Here is a 16,651-nt window from a genome sequence, read left to right as displayed (position 1 = left end):
AATATAGATTTATGTATCAGGAAGTCGTTTCTGAAAGTATTTGTTTGGAGTGTAGCCATGTATGGAAGTGAAACATGGACGATAACTAGTTTGGACAAGAAGAGAGTAGAAGCTTTCGAAATGTGGTGCTACAGAAGAATACTGAAGATAAGGTGGATAGATCACGTAACTAATGAGGAGGTATTGAATAGGATTGAGGAGAAGAGAAGTTTGTGGCACAACTTGACTAGAAGAAGGGATCGGTTGGTAGGACATGTTTTGAGGCATCAAGGGATCACAAATTTAGCATTGGAGGGCAGCGTGGAGGGTAAAAATCGTAGAGGGAGACCGAGAGATGAGTACACTAAGCAGATTCAGAAGGATGTAGGTTGCAGTAGGTACTGGGAGATGAAGCAGCTTGCACAGGATAGAGTAGCATGGAGAGCTGCATCAAACCAGTCTCAGGACTGAAGACAACAACAACACATGAAATTTGTTGATAATAATCCAACCCAATTCAAAAGTAATAGCAGTGTGCATACCTATAACACCAGGAGAAAGGATGATCTTCACTATGCAGGGTTAAATCTGACTTTGGCACAGAAAGGGGTAAATTATGCTGCGACAAAAGTCTTTGGGCACCTACCAAACAGCATCAAAAGCCTGACAGATAGCCAACTAACATTTAAAAATAAATTAAAAGAATTTCTAGATGACAACTCCTTCTACTCATTGGCTGAATTTTTAGATATAAACTAAGTAAAAAAAAAAAACTTAATCATTAGCGTCATGCAATATTTTGTGTAATGTAATTTCTTGTACAGACATCTTTTATTAACCTGACACGTTCCACATCATTACGAAGTGTCGTATTCATGATCTATGGAACAAGTATTAATCTAATCTAATCTAATCTAAAATAGACAGTAATATGCCTAAATCTAGTTCCGAAACCATTTTGGCGTCTGACGTCATATCTAACGGCGTGGCGGGGGCGGAACAGCTGCACATCACTAGTATTGGCAGTATGTGTGATGCTATTATGAAACAGATGAAGAACAAAAACATATGATAAGTGAAACAAAAATCAGATGGAATTCATTCAGAATCAAATGACACAACATAAACGGGACATTGGCTCACGTAACGATCACGTTGGAAAGAGCTCATGACGAAATAAAAACAGTGGTGGTGGTGGTGGTGTGTTGGGGCTTATGGGCGCTCAACATCGAGGTCATCAGCGCCCTGAAACACATTAAAAGGAACGAATGTGGACAGACCTAAAAAAAAATGCACACACTCAAAGAAAGCAGGAAAAGAAGGAAAATGCTACTAAAGAAAGTAACCGCCGCGCCATGCGGTGGTCGCTGAAGCATGTCCGGGGGTTACGGTGACAGGAGACTGGCGGCGCTTACCAGTCCCCAGCTTAGGACCCCGGGGTCGCCAAGCCCGTACTCAGCAAATGAATGGAAATAAAAACACAACCTGCTGAAATTCAGTCAGATTTAGCTGCACTTAAATCATCAAACGACACTTTGTGTAGCCCAGTTGAGGAGTAAATAATAGACTGACAGGACACGTGTCCGACCTCAACGCGAAATTTTCAGAGCTTTCATCACAACAAGAAAATACAAATAAAGATGTGACAGATATCCAAGCACAAGTAAACGATCTCAGTAAAACATGCGAGTCTGTAGTCACTTAGATTAAATCTTATCCGGCCGCGCATGCTGATATCAAAACTCGTATTGTCAATATCGAAAACAAGGTTGACAGAATTGACAAACAGCTTTCCGATAAAGTAAGACTACGCACTGACAACCATTTCTCATGCATCAATAGAGAATTTCAATGTTGGGTAGAGCAAACAGTCAAATATTTTGACGTGTGCTGCCATGAAAAACTGCCTGCTGTTGTCCACGACACTGTCGCTGAATTTATAAGGAACAACAAACATGTAATCAGTCAAGCAGCACAAGCAATTACGTACAACCAGTGAGCAATGACGGTAATGGCAAACAAAACACACAGTTCGGCAATGAACTCAAGTACTTTAATGACACATACTCGCCGCTCACTACGTACTCACAACAACAACAGTGCTACCTCGACGTGACACACTGCATTGCAGTCATGATAATTATCAACAACATTTTGCTTGCCATTCCCCGGTTGAACCTTAGAGTAATTATTCTGCAACTAAATATTACTATAATGCCAAGGAAGAGGATAGCCTCATAAAATACAGAGAATTTCAGCCATTTATATCTGGAAAAAAGAACCGTATATCCTGGCACCTTTCTTAAAGTCTTCAGAAATGCATTTCCTCGTACGTGGAGTGACCTAAGAGAATATCTTATGTTGTCAGTTACATCCTAGGCGACGCAGCTGTATGGGCGCATAATGAAGCTAACAGATGGGTCACATACGAACAAATTCAGAGAGACTATTTATCTAAATTATTGGTCTCAGTCTATACAGGAACAATTTCGTAGGCAGATTGAAGATCCTGAACTATTCAATCATAAGCACGGCAATTGGCGTCGGTAGTTTTAGAAATATTTAAATATGAGACATTTCCTTAACGAGCCGCTTGCAACGCGCACCATGCTCCGCGTATTGAAGGCAAGACTACCGTTTAATAGATATATAAGAAAAAAACTTCTATACATCTCAGACAACGACGCAGAGTAATTTCTCACAGTGCTCGATTCTATTGACACGCTTCTCGAGGACTAGCGTTCCGTACGTCATAACAACTGCTACAGTGTTTACACTAGCGTCATGCTAAATTCGCACGCTAGCCAACCCAACTCCGGCAGATCCGTTGCTGTCGCACACGCAAGCCAACAGAATCAATCGCTTCAAATGGCAAATGTATATACACAACAGGAACCATGGACCTTGCCGTTGGTGGGGAGGCTTGCATGCCTCAGCGATACAGATGGCCGTACCGTAGGTGCAACCACAACGGAGGGGTATCTGTTGAGAGGCCAGACAAACATGTGGTTCCTGAAGAGGGGCAGCAGCCTTTACAGTAGTTGCAGGGGCAACAGTCTGGATGACTGACTGATCTGGCCTTGCAACATTAACCACAACAGCCTTGCTGTGTTGGTACTGCGAACGGCTGAAAGCAAGGGGAAACTACTGCCGTAATTTTTCCCGAGGGCATGCAGCTCTACTGTATGGTTAAATGATGATGGCGTCCTCTTGGGTAAAATATTCCGGAGGTAAAATAGTCCCCCATTCGGATCTCCGCGTGGGGACTACTCAGGAGGACGTCGTTATCAGGAGAAAGAAAACTGGCGTTCTACGGATCGGAGCGTGGAACGTCAGATCCCTTAATCGGGCAGGTAGGTTAGAAAATTTAAAAAGGGAAATGGATAGGTTAAAGTTAGATATAGTGGGAATTAGTGAAATTCGGTGGCAGGAGGAACAAGACTTCTGCTCAGGTGAATACAGGGTTATAAATACAAAATCAAATAGGGGAATGCAGGAGTAGGTTTAATAATGAATAAAAAATAGGAGTGCGGGTAAGCTACTACAAACAGCATAGTGAACGCATTATTGTGGCCACGATAGACACAAAGCCCATGCCTACTAAAGTAGTACAAGTTTATATGCCAACTAGCTCTGCAGATGATAAAGAAATTGATGAAATGTATGATGAGATAAAAGAAATTATTCAGGTAGTGAAGGGAGACGAAAATTTAATAGTCATGGGTGACTGGAATTCGTCAGTAGGAAAAGGGAGAGAAGGAGTAGGTGATTATGGATTGGGGCTAAGAAATGAAAGAGGAAGCCGTCTGGTAGAATTTAGCACAGAGCATAACTTAATCACAGCTAACACTTGGTTCAAGAATCATAAAAGAAGGTTGTTTACATGGAAGAATCCTGGAGATACTAAAAGGTATCAAATAGATTATATAATGGTAAAGCAGAGATTTAGGAATCATGTTTTAAATTGTAGGACATTTCCAGGGGCAGATGTGGACTCTGACCACAACCTATTGGTTATGACCTATAGGTTAAAACTGAAGAAACTGCAAAAAGGTGGGAATTTAAGGACATGGGATCTGGATAAGCTGAAAGAACCAGAGGTTGTACAGAGTTTCAAGGAGAGAATAAGGGAAAAATTGACAGGAATGGGGGAAAGAAACAAAGTAGAAGAAGAATGGGTAGCTCTGAGGTATGAAGTCGTGAAGGCAGCAGAGGATAATGTAGGTAAAAAGACGAGGGCTGCTAGAAATCCTTGGGTAACAGAAGAAATATTGAATTTATTTGATGAAAGGAGAAAATATAAAAATGCAGTAAATGAAGCAGGCAAAAAGGAATACAAACGTCTCAAAAATGAGATCGACAGGAAGTGCAAAATGGCTAAGCAGGGATGGCTAGAGGACAAATGTAAGGATGTAGAAGCTTATCTCAGTAGGGGTAAATAAATACTGCCTACAGGAAAATTAAAGAGACCTTTGGAGAGAAGAGAACCACGTGTATGAATATCAAGAGCTCAGATGGCAACCCAGGTCTAAGCAAAGAACGGAAGGCAGAAAGGTGGAAGGAGTATATAGAAGGTTTATACAAGGGCGATGTACTTGAGGACAATATTATGGAAATGGAAGAGGATGTAGATGAAGACGAAATGGGAGATAAGATACTGCGTGAAGAGTTTGACAGAGCACTGAAAGGCCTGAGTCGAAACAAGGCCCCCGGAGTAGACAACATTCCATTAGAACTACTGACGGCCTTGGGAGAGCCAGTCATGACAAAACTCTACCAGCAGTTGAGCAAGATATATGAGACAGGCGAAATACCCTCAGACTTCAAGAAGAATATAATAATTCCAATCTCAAAGAAAGCAGGTGCTGACAGATGTGAAAATAACCGAACTATCAGTTTAATTTGTCACAGCTGCAAAATACTAATGCGAATTCTTTACAGACGAATGGAAAAACTGGTAGATTTGGACCTGGGGGAGGATCAGTTTGGATTCCGTAGAAATGCTGGAACACGTGAGGCAACACTGACCTTACGACTTATCTTAGAAGAAAGATTAAGCAAAGGCAAACGTACGTTTCTAGCATTTGTAGACTTAGAGAAAGCTTTTGACAATGTTGACTGGAATACTCTCTTTCAAACTCTGAAGGTGGCAGGGGTAAAATACATGGAGCGAAAGGCTATTTACAATTTGTACAGAAACCAGATGGCAGTTATAAGAGTCGAGGGGCATGAAAGGGAAGCAGTGGTTGGGAAAGGAGTGAGACAGGGTTGGAGCCTCTCCCCGATGTTATTCAATCTGTATATTGAGCAAGCAGTAAAGGAAACAAAAGAAAAATTTGGAGTAGGTATTAAAATTTTTGGAGAAGAAGTAAAAACTTTGAGGTTCGCCGATGACATTGTAATTCTGTCAGAGGCGGCAATGGACTTGGAAGAGCAGTTGAACGGAATGGACAGTGTCTTGAAAGGAGGATATAAGATGAACATCAACAAAAGCAAAACGAGGATAATGGAATGCAGTCAAATTAAATCGGGTGATGCTGAGGGAATTAGATTAGGAAATGATACACTTAAAGTAGTACAGGAGTTTCGCTATTTAGGAACTAAAATAACTGATGATGGTCGAAGTAGAGAGGATATAAAATGTAGACTGGCAATGGCAAGGAAAGCGATTCTGAAGAAGAGAAAGTTGTTAACATCGAATATAGATTTATGTATCAGGAAGTCGTTTCTGAAAGTATTTGTTTGGAGTGTAGCCATGTATGGAAGTGAAACATTGACGATAACTAGTTTGGACACGAAGACAACAGAAGCTTTCGAAATGTGGTGCTACAGAAGAATGTTGAAGATAAGGTGGATAGATCACGTAACTAATGAGGAGGTATTGAATAGGATTGGGGAGAAGAGAAGTTTGTGGCACAACTTGACTAGAAGAAGGGATCGGTTGGTAGGACATATTTTGAGGCATCAAGGGATCACAAATTTAGCATTTGATGGCAGCGTGGAGGATAAAAATCGTAGAGGGAGACCAAGAGATGAATACCCTAAGCAGATTCAGAAGGATGTAGGTTGCAGTAGGTGCTGGGAGATGAAGCAGCTTGCACAGGATAGAGTAGCATGGAGAGCTGCATCAAACCAGTCTCAGGAGTGAAGACAACAACAACAACATACACAACAAAACCAACATGCTCAACACGGCATAAACGACAATTATATCTTTTCTTATTCTAATGTCGGCAATCCAATTAAGAGACACCACATGAGCAACAACAGTAACAACAATTACTACTACTGAAAGGTAATAACGGTCATCAGAATGGTAACCAAAATTTAAAGACAAACAAAAATAGCTATCAGTTCCCACCAAACCGGCAATAGACCTGGAGTAACAACATCTACGCTGCTCAGTATCAAAACTCTGCGACCCCACCGCAGCAAAACAATAATACAGGCCGAAAATGCAAACTCAAAACTGGAATGCATCTACGTACCCGTAAGTGAGCAAATCATGAAAACGCAACTGCCGCCACAGTTCGGAGATTGGAATAAATAATACCCAAATGTAAATATTATCGAAGTAATTAGTGCTACTCCAACTACGTCTGTGCGTGCACCCACTACAAATTTGACGACGTCAAACTAAACACAGTCACTACTGAGTCCCAAGTCGTGTGGCTCTGGAAGATGTTTGGGTGAGGGGGGGTCACGACAGGCTAAATTTATTATTTGACACGCTAACTTTGGAACGGCACAATGATCATGTACCTGACTGCAACCTTTATTATTCATAAGGTATAATCATGACGAAAACTTGTCTCATGAACTGTTACAAAAGAACACACAACGAAGTTCATCGACCAATGAAGGTGTTTTGGCATCATCTTTGGTGTTGTGGGTGGTATTACCACTACTATTATTTTGGACACAGGAGCGGCTGTTAGTGTCTTGTCCTATGATTTTTACGAGGAAAGGTGTGATTTTGAACCTGTAGCATAATATCCTGCCCAGAACTGTAAAATTTTAACTGCCGTAGGCAATAAGTTTTCTAGGGTTAAGAAATAGGTATTAGCGACAGTTAAGGTAGGTAATGGAACCGTAAAGTGGCCATTTCTCGTCGCCCAAAACCTGATCGGTAATTGTATTTTAGGTTTACATATATTGTGTTAGAAGGACGGCACTATTGACTTCTCCCAACGTAAATGTGTACTGAGAGACAAGGGCAGTGAAATTTCAATTTATTTTGATACCAGGACTCTGAAGCACGATAAATACCTTATAGGATGCAAGAATCAGTTAATACAGGACACTGATGATGTTGACACACGGACACAAGCACCTGTTACCAATTTTGAGGACTTGAAAATATTAATTAGTAATAAGTTATCAGAAACCACAGCTGTCACACATGATGAACGAAATGAATTTTATGATGTTTTGTCCCAGTATGTGCAAGTATTTAGCAAACTACCAGATGTGATCAACACATATGTGTGTAAAATAGATGTTAAGCCTCACCAGATTTTCTACCACAAAACGTATAATGTGATATTATCCCAGCGACCTGCTTTGTGGCATGAGTTGAAATAAATGATACAGTGGAAAATCATCGAATCTTCCTCGTACTGCAGTCCTTTACTTGTTACAAAGAAACCCAACGGGAATGTCAGAGCTGTTTTGGATGCTCGTAAAATTAATGAGATTATTTTATGTGTTTGCACGAAACCTGAGAATTTAGAAGAGAAACTCCAAAATTTTTTAGATTCTAAGTATTTGTGTACGATAGCTCTGACAAATTTTTTTCTGGCAAGTCGAAATCACACCAGATTCTAGAAAGTATACTGCATTTATATTCGGGGGGTCGAACCTATCAATTTTGTGTCGTTCCCTTCGGTCTGAACGTCAGTTCATCCGTGTTTATCACCGCATTGGTGACTGTACTTTGTGATGAATTGGTTGAATCAGTTACTCACTACATTGATGATCTGCTCATAGCTAGTAAGTCTTGATCTCAACACATTGATACTTCGCAGAAAACTCTGCATAAATTCGCACAAGCTGGAGTGACAGCTTATCTCAAAAAGTCGAAATTGGCTTGAGGTAAAATTAAGTCTCTTGGACACATTAATGCTCAAGGTATACGACCTGGCCCAGGTGAGTTAGATGCAATCAGGAATTTTCCTATTCCACGGACTATAGAGCAAGTAAAATCTATCTTTCAACGATTTTTACAACACCAACTTTTAAACAGCAAATATACATGGAACCTACTCAAAAAGAATCAGATATGGATATGGTATGACCAGTCTCAGAAAGACTTTGATAGTATTAAGCATGTGTTGGTTAACATTTTGCGTGACCCTCATTTTAATTTAGATTTTTGTTTAACATCTGACTCCTCATCCTATGGCGTAGACTGTTGTTCGTTTCAAGGGTGTAAAGAATGGAGAAGAAGAACATGTGAAAATTATTGATTTTGTGAGCCGCACACTTAGTGGATGTGAAGGCCGTTTCTCTACCACAGAACTTGAAAATCTCTCTATAGTGTGGGCCTTCAAGATATTCAGTTATTATTTGTATGTTAAGCACACTAAAATTTATACTGACCACCAAGCTCTCGCATTTCTGTTAAATTGTAAGCTTGTGCATCCAAGATTATCACGTAAGCTTTATCTTTACAAAACCATTCCTTGGAAATTATATGTAGTAAGGGTAAAGACAGCAGCATTGCCGAGACATTGTATGGCCCGCCTCAAGGCTTTAATGAGTGTAACTCTGACCTGGAGAATGTGAATGATTACCGAATACTTCTTATGCAGAATAAGCTATATCACCAGTATTCTATCGCCTTATGTAAAAATTTGTCTACGTTGCAGAAATCTGATCCTCACTGGAGTAAGGTAAAAGGTTTACTCGCAAATTAACCTGACCGACCTATCTCTAACCGACATTTGATACATAATGGTGTCCTCTTTTATCGCTGTGATCCTGAAGCCACTATTTGGTGTGTCTGTATTCCTAAGGATTATGAACGCAACCTAATTTAGCACACAAATTTTGTTTGGGGTCATTATGCTACCAAGAAGCGCCTAGCAAAGCTTAGTACTTTCTGTTACTTTAGCGTTATGAGGTGTAAGATGCACAGTATACTCAAAACTTGATTTGCCACAAAACTAAACCGCTGACCTTGCATTCTACTCTGCCAATAAACCTCTAGAAATGGTAAATTCTGACATAATTGGTCAACATTACACAAGCAGTAATGGTGCAAAATATGTTCTTGCACTTTACTGTTTATTCTCCAAGCATGTTAAACTGTATGCTATAAGATATGCTACTACCACTGCTGTCATTCATCGTTTCTCATGTGACTACATTCCTCACTTGGGAAAACCAAAACCTACTTTATCTGAAAATGCTTCGTACTATACTGGGTACAAGTGGCGTAAATTTCTCAAAGACAGTAGTATTCAGAGCATTTTTATCTCACGGTGTAGTGCCCAGTGTAATCCCGCTGCACGTGTGATCCGTGAGATTGACAGATTTTCGAGAACCCACATTTCTATCAAACATACCAATTGGGTAACATTTTTTATTTTATTTGAGGAGGTTCACAACAACAGAAATGTTTATGAACCTCCGTACTCTCCTAATGAGCTCATGTTCGACCGCAGGAAGACAACAATTGGACAATGCCGTTAACAAAACATTCTGGTCAGCAAACAGCACACGACGAAAAGGTAAGCAAAGTCTGTGCGACACTGTCTGCAGAAGCCGAAATCAGGACTAAGCCTTATGAGTGCAGTGTCAAGGGGAACCAGGAATTTAATGCTGGTATGTTAGTGCTTTTGTGTACTCACCATAAGTCTCCTGCTTTTCAGCACCGCAACGCGAAGTGGCGTCTGCTTTACAAAGGTCCTTACGTTATTGTCAGCATTCTGCATCCTGATGTATATGTGCTGCAGCATCCTAAAAAAAACTGAGTTATCGGACTACATTCTCACTGTGATCTATGGGTCATGCTTAAGTTATAGACAACTATCAAATACATGTACCTCACAGTACTTCTGCAGAGAAGCTACGTAGTATAAGAGTTTTATTTCAGCTGTTATTGTCAGCAGCAGAAGGAGAAAGAAGAGATTCGTCTTCGCCGAATGCTTACAGCTGGCACTTCCAATTTTAAAGTAAATTTTATATTAACTTTTTTTGAAGAAGATGTTTTCAGCTTACGAGGTGGACTATCTGCACCCTCAGTCTTTGATTGCTAACGACTGACTGAATACTTAATAATTCTACACCCTTACACTTTCACCTTGAAACAGACTGGATACGCATCTCACCACGGAACAGACACACTTACGAGTAGCTAAGACCATTCTCACACTGCACATTTACACTCGTGCCGCGAATATTTTTTGTTTTTGATCTTAGTTTATTGTTTATTTGGAGCTGTGTGCTTTGCCTTATTGCAGGTGGTGTGCAATGTCATGTCGTGTCTAATCCTCCTCTATTTCGGGCAACATCATTTGCAAAAGCATAGTATGGATCTAAACGTGTAATGAAAAAAATGGCTGTATGGAATATTGGACTTAACATCTGAGGTCATCAGTCCCCTAGACACAGAAGTACTTAAACCTAACTAACCTAAGGACATCACACATATCCATGCCCGAGGCAGGATTCGAACCTGGGACCGATGTAGCCGCGTGGTTCCGGTCTCAAACGCCTAGAACCGCTCAGCCACAGCGCCCGGCTACTTGTAATGATTGCAAATACTGTAAATATTGTAAACTTGTGTAAAGATGTATGGAAAATATTTCTGTGTGACCAATCATACTTGTGTGAAGACAAGAGAAATATGTTTCTATGTTTATGCAAAACCAATATGTAATATGTTTTCCTGTATTTGTACCTATGTAAAAACCTATATGTAATATGTTACTCTACATTTATCTGTATTTAGGTTGAGCGAAATTATATATGATCAATTGTATATGTTATCTACACTTGTTACATGTGCCCATCTGGGAAATGTTATGAGACTTGCATAACCTGAAAATATTTGTTGACGTTTACTATACGTCGCTGAACTTGTATCTAAGAGGAAACTGGTATGCAAAACCGCATAACTGAGAAAAGACTATTAATGATACATTGCTATGCATACAGACGTGATGAAATATTTATGTTTGAAATTTGCTTACAAACTGTTAAGGTAAAGTCGTGTTAAGAATCGTTTGCGTGAAGACTTGTCAACGGACATTTGTTCTACGTCACAACTATTTGTGTACGAATATTTGAACATCGCATGACAAACTGAGTACATGAAAAAACTGTCATAGTGAAGTGCTCCGACACTTTTGAGTCCATCGCAAATTGACATTTATTGCGCTGCATCTCTGTATCTCTGCAAGTCTGAATAGCAAGAACTGGTTCCCTATTGCACCTACGGTCGCTTTGTTGCATAACGATGAAAACCACTCGACGGATGGAGGAATTTTGGACGGGTCTTCAGGGAGCAAAATGTTCTCAGAAATGAGTGACACACTTACCAGGTCTAACAGAGGATCGACGCCACCATCGTGCCGTTCCAGGTCCTGCTTCCATGCCTTCACGAACTTATGCTGTGGAATGGCAATCCACCAGCCTTCTATCAGACAGTGAACGACCTAGGGCAAATACAGTGAAAGCAATCTAAATAAACAGTGTGACCAGTGCAAACATATAACTGCGCAACCGTGTTCGCACACACGCATCTGTATCAAAACTGCGAACTCTGACATTTAACTGCCATAAACAACGCTCACCTTTATAATGTTATCGTATGTTTCTGGTTCATGGAACTGTGAACGACGATGCATTGTGAAAAGGCGTTATATCTGAAACAAAACAAAAAAATACATTTGAAGTTCAATATTGTGCGAAAGAGAGTATCAGCAATAAGAATTTGTAATTTCATGTTAACGAATATCGTTACTTTAGGATTTTGTACCTGTTTTAAATGTTAATCCGCATTTGTGAAGTCCATGACGATAAAAGTTATCTCTGCGACGTCTTGTGCACATGAACACACGGACTGAGTGTGAACTATGTGTCGCTTCTCAACGGCCGCGCTAGTTCTGAACTTTACGCAACTGTGCATGCGCGGCAGACGCAATACCAACATAAAACTATTATAGGCGCTCGGGCCACATTCAAATATTGAAAATCTGTTTTGTGTAAATATTATGTTGTGTCTGACATGCATGTGTATTTGTATACTTCCGTATGGAATGTGCTTTGGTGAGGGTTACTCGCCTGTAGGTGTGTCCTTTCGCCTCGCAACTCAGGGGGCAGTTTAAAGGCACATTTTCATGCTGAGCTTTTATTAGCACAAAATGTAATTATAAGTAACGAAATAAGTAAATAATTTGAGCCAGAAGTAGGCTAAAGTCCACTGCTGTATAAATGTTGTATTCAGCCACTGGAAATATTTGAACATTTTTGATCGTCAGGTGGTTGGAAGAAGAGGCACCTTTTGTTTTCTACATCTTATCCAGATCGGACGTTTTTGGTACACCGCCATTAATACTACCTTATTTTATTAATACTTTCACGAGTTGCAACCAAACGGCACTCGTAACTGCTAACATAAGTGTCGCACTTTAAATTGTATTTTTATTTCAGGATATATTGTTATTACTAACCTATGTATGTTTTATTTTGTAGCTTTAGTCATTGTTAGATTCTTGGGTGACTTGGCATGGCAAATGGTTCCGTACTTCTGAGCAAGAAGTCGTCCATTTCGATTCACCGTCGTCCTCGGGTGCTGTTCGTTTTTTACGAAGTCCGATTTTAAACACAGAGAGAAGAAACACGGTTAAAAAAATACATGAATGGACCTTTAAGAATAAAAGCCAGCCCCAAGGTCCGAGAGTTTGTATGAAACCTATTTTACCAACCCGTAAACTTAATTGATCTCTATTTAATATGAATTACCATAATTCATTGTACTGTCTCGATCCAGAAACGAACGACCTAAAAAAATAAAATAAAGTTGGACAAATATATGGGAACACCTCGAGAAACGCATACTGGCACATAAATGCAGATGCTAGCCCTGCCTGCAGAAGGCGCTGTTATATTTGACCACGAACGGCATCTTTCTATGTCCTCAGTACCTTGCTAGTGCCATTAGTGTTAATAACAGTCTTTTGTGCTCTTGTGAATGCGTTATGTCAGCTAAGTCAAGTGGAACATACGCAAAATTGTTGGTGCTCTTGTAATATTTCTGGCTTATTCAGCCATCATACTAGGCTCAAGGAAGCTATTCCCAGGGCAGTGGAGATGCAAGAAGCATAGAGTTGACGCAATGTGTGATGAGGTACCGGTGACAGATGTTATATTCGGTACCATACCCATGAGAAAGACCGCCTCCATGATGCTGCTGCTCTGTGATTGGCTGCTGTGTTCGGCGATAGGGCGCCAAAACGTTAAACTTTAGTTGCTATTATCAATTAAACCTGTCATCCAAATTACTTCATTTTTTAAATAAACATCTCTCAACAGCCAGTAATCAATCGGTAATTTCAAAATTATTAAAATCAAAATATTACTAAAACAGAAGACTGACAATATTACTGCCGATGCACTTCGGTGGCGTTCGGGACCCGCCTTGCTGGCTTGGCGCGCGAAGTGTCTCGGGCAGTCTGTTTCTCCATTTCTGACCGTTCCAGTACACAGACATGTTGTCTGTTATAGCAGTATGTGTTTCATGCAATTTTATTTACTATAGTTCCGACGGTCGCTAGGTACAGACATGTTGTCTGTAATAGTAGTATTTGATTCATGTAATTTTATTCTCCAGTTCTGACGGTTCCAATAGACATACATGTTGTCTGTGGCATGACTTACCTCATGTTATTTTAACCAGATAAAAGGACTGTGGGAAGATATGTTCAATACGTTGTGATCAAGAATAGCTTCTCGTGTCTATATCAATAAAAACGCGAGTGGCATCAAAATGCGTTATAGTTTATTCCTAGCAGCAGTTCCTTGCGAAGTTAATTTCAGCCTCAAGAAAAAGAATCCACGACCTGCGAGCTGTTTTCTGCGCTGGGGACATCATCATCATGAAGACAGCAGGTTAGTGAAGTGCACAAGAACGTATGTATTCCACACAGGCAGTGGAAGCAACTAGGCACCTGACGTGTGCTGCATGCACGGTACAAATGTGCTCAGTGACACGTCATCTGCACTAATGCAGAGGAGGTAAAGAAGGATGAAAGTATTAACACTATCTCACTTTTATTCCATCCTTCTTGACGTACTCTTTTGATGAGTGCGTTCGTAAGCAAGGTAATGGAAGCGTTCAGGGTTTTAAGAGGTCCCATACCAAAGATTTACATAGCGTACACGGCGAGCGGAAAAAACACCACCCGCTAAGTCACAACGCGAAACGAAGTGTGTACTGAGTGATCATGGCGGTCGTTGGCTGAAGAGGTCTGCGTGAAAAAATAGCAGGACGGTAGGTGCAAAAGTCCGTGAAGAACTGAATGTCGACTTCACGGACCCTCTCAGGGCCAAAACAGGACGAAGGGGCTCCAGAAGCAAGGAATTGCAGGACGAGTTGGACTTAGAAAACCATTCAACAATTACGCAAATGTTCGTACGAGGGAAACGTGATGCCGAAGTCATAAACGATTTGGGGAATCATATAGCTGTATTTCATGACTCCACGGTTGGTTTGCAACGTCTTATGAATGGCAACGACTATGCGGCCTTTTTGGCTGATCGTGCTCGTCCTATGATACAAGGTTACTCCCACAGTATTGATGCTGCGTTCCAAGATGACAGGGTTCTGTTCAGAAAGGTCGCATCGTCCAGGGCTGGTTTTGCGTGCGCGAAAATGAATTGTCGTATCTCTTATGACCACTACAGTCATCAGTTCTCTATATTATTCAGCTTTTGTTCACTGCTCCAGGGAGAAGGGTGTGTGACCGCTATCCACCTCCATCATGACTTGCCACAGTTTTCCAGGAAGAACTCTACAAGATTCCGTAAAACTGTGCACAACCTGTATTTATCCATTCCGAGACAACTGGAAGCTGTTTCGAATGCCAACACTCATGCTACACTGTAATAGGCATGGTTACGTGTTGCGTGTTTGATGTTTCCTTATTTTTGTTCACTCCCTGTATCTGTATGGAGATGGTATGTACTCTTTTGGACATATCGGAAAGAACAGATACCCTCTTCATATATGTAAGGCTAACCCACCATTGAAATTCTTCTGTGCGGATGCACACCCATTGCCCGAACTCTTACGCGACTCGGTCAGATTGTCTGCCTCCCGTAAAGAGTGCCAATGGGCCGGGGCACTAAGAATGTAGTGTGTGGACATAAAGTTGGGAATGTGGGTCTCACGGGGAGCGTGCAAGGGATAAATCCCTGCTATCGCACTGTCATCTGTACCCTAGGTGGCTCAGATGGATACTACGTCTGCCATGTAAGCAGGAGATCCCGGGTACAAGACCCGGTCAGGGCACACATTCACAACTGCCCCCGTTGATGTATATCAACGACTGTCGGCAGCTTAATGTCTTGATGTAATAATCATTTCTCCCTGAATGTGTCGTCACAAGAAAAAATAAAAATCTTTCTACAGTGTTGGGCATTAAAATTGCATCGTCTGTAGGAAGACATGGAAAAATGGTTCAAATGGCTCTGAGCAGTATGGGACTCAACATCTTAAACCTAACTAACCTAAGCACATCACACACACCCATGCGCGAGGCAGGATTCGAACCTGCGACCGTAGCAGTCCCGCGGTTCCGGACTGTAGCGCCTGAACCGCACGGCCACCGCGGCCGGCGAAGACATGGAAAAATATGTCGTATTGGCATAAAGTTTACTGCATGCATACACAGACGATTGTATTTCAGCATAAACGCACATGTGGGTAGCAATTTGCCTTCTCCGTTCTGATAGAAAGGAATGATTATTCAGCGGGTCTCGCCTTGAGGAATTACATTCAGCAGTAAGATGTTTACGCCAAGATCATATTACCAGCCTGTATTACAATTCGTCGCAACACAGTGCTCTGAAAAAAAGGGTTCAGCTCGAAAGTGGTACGACTTTCCCCTCCTTTTCATAATATAAGATTTCCTGATTTTCTAATAAGTTTCTGTTGTCTTTGCTGTCCACTTGAGGTTACACAGTTGGAAAAACACCCATGTCCGGAATATCGGTCTGCACGTTTCTGATGCGTGAGAGCGAGTTTTTCAAATGTAGGGAGATGGATCATAGATGTTTCCATGCTTCAGAACGTAACGACACAAACCTAAATATTTCCGTTCCACAGATGTCGTGTAATTCAGCTTGCTAGAAATCCAGAGTCTTCCCGCTGTTTCCTGTCAACTCCTTAGGACAGCTGAAAGATCCCATCCTCCTTCATGCAAAACATGAGGCTCCGTCTTCAACGGAGTCCTGGAGGCTGGTACTTTGAATCACTCTTGCAGCCATCGTTCCTCTGGAAACGATTTAGCCTGAGGTTGCTTTTTGCAGCCTACCCTGTCTTTAGATGTGAGTAAATCAACGCTTTCATATCGAGTTAGTAAATATAACTGCCTTTAACGAGGCTTGCACCTTCAATCACAGTTCATAGCAAAAACAGTTCCTTAAGGAGCAGCCCTACAAA

Source organism: Schistocerca gregaria, chromosome 1 (genome assembly GCF_023897955.1).
Source record: "Schistocerca gregaria isolate iqSchGreg1 chromosome 1, iqSchGreg1.2, whole genome shotgun sequence".
NCBI classification, from domain to species: Eukaryota; Metazoa; Arthropoda; class Insecta; order Orthoptera; family Acrididae; genus Schistocerca; species Schistocerca gregaria.
The sequence above is the reverse complement of the archived record's forward strand: the minus strand, read 5'-3'. Positions refer to the sequence as shown.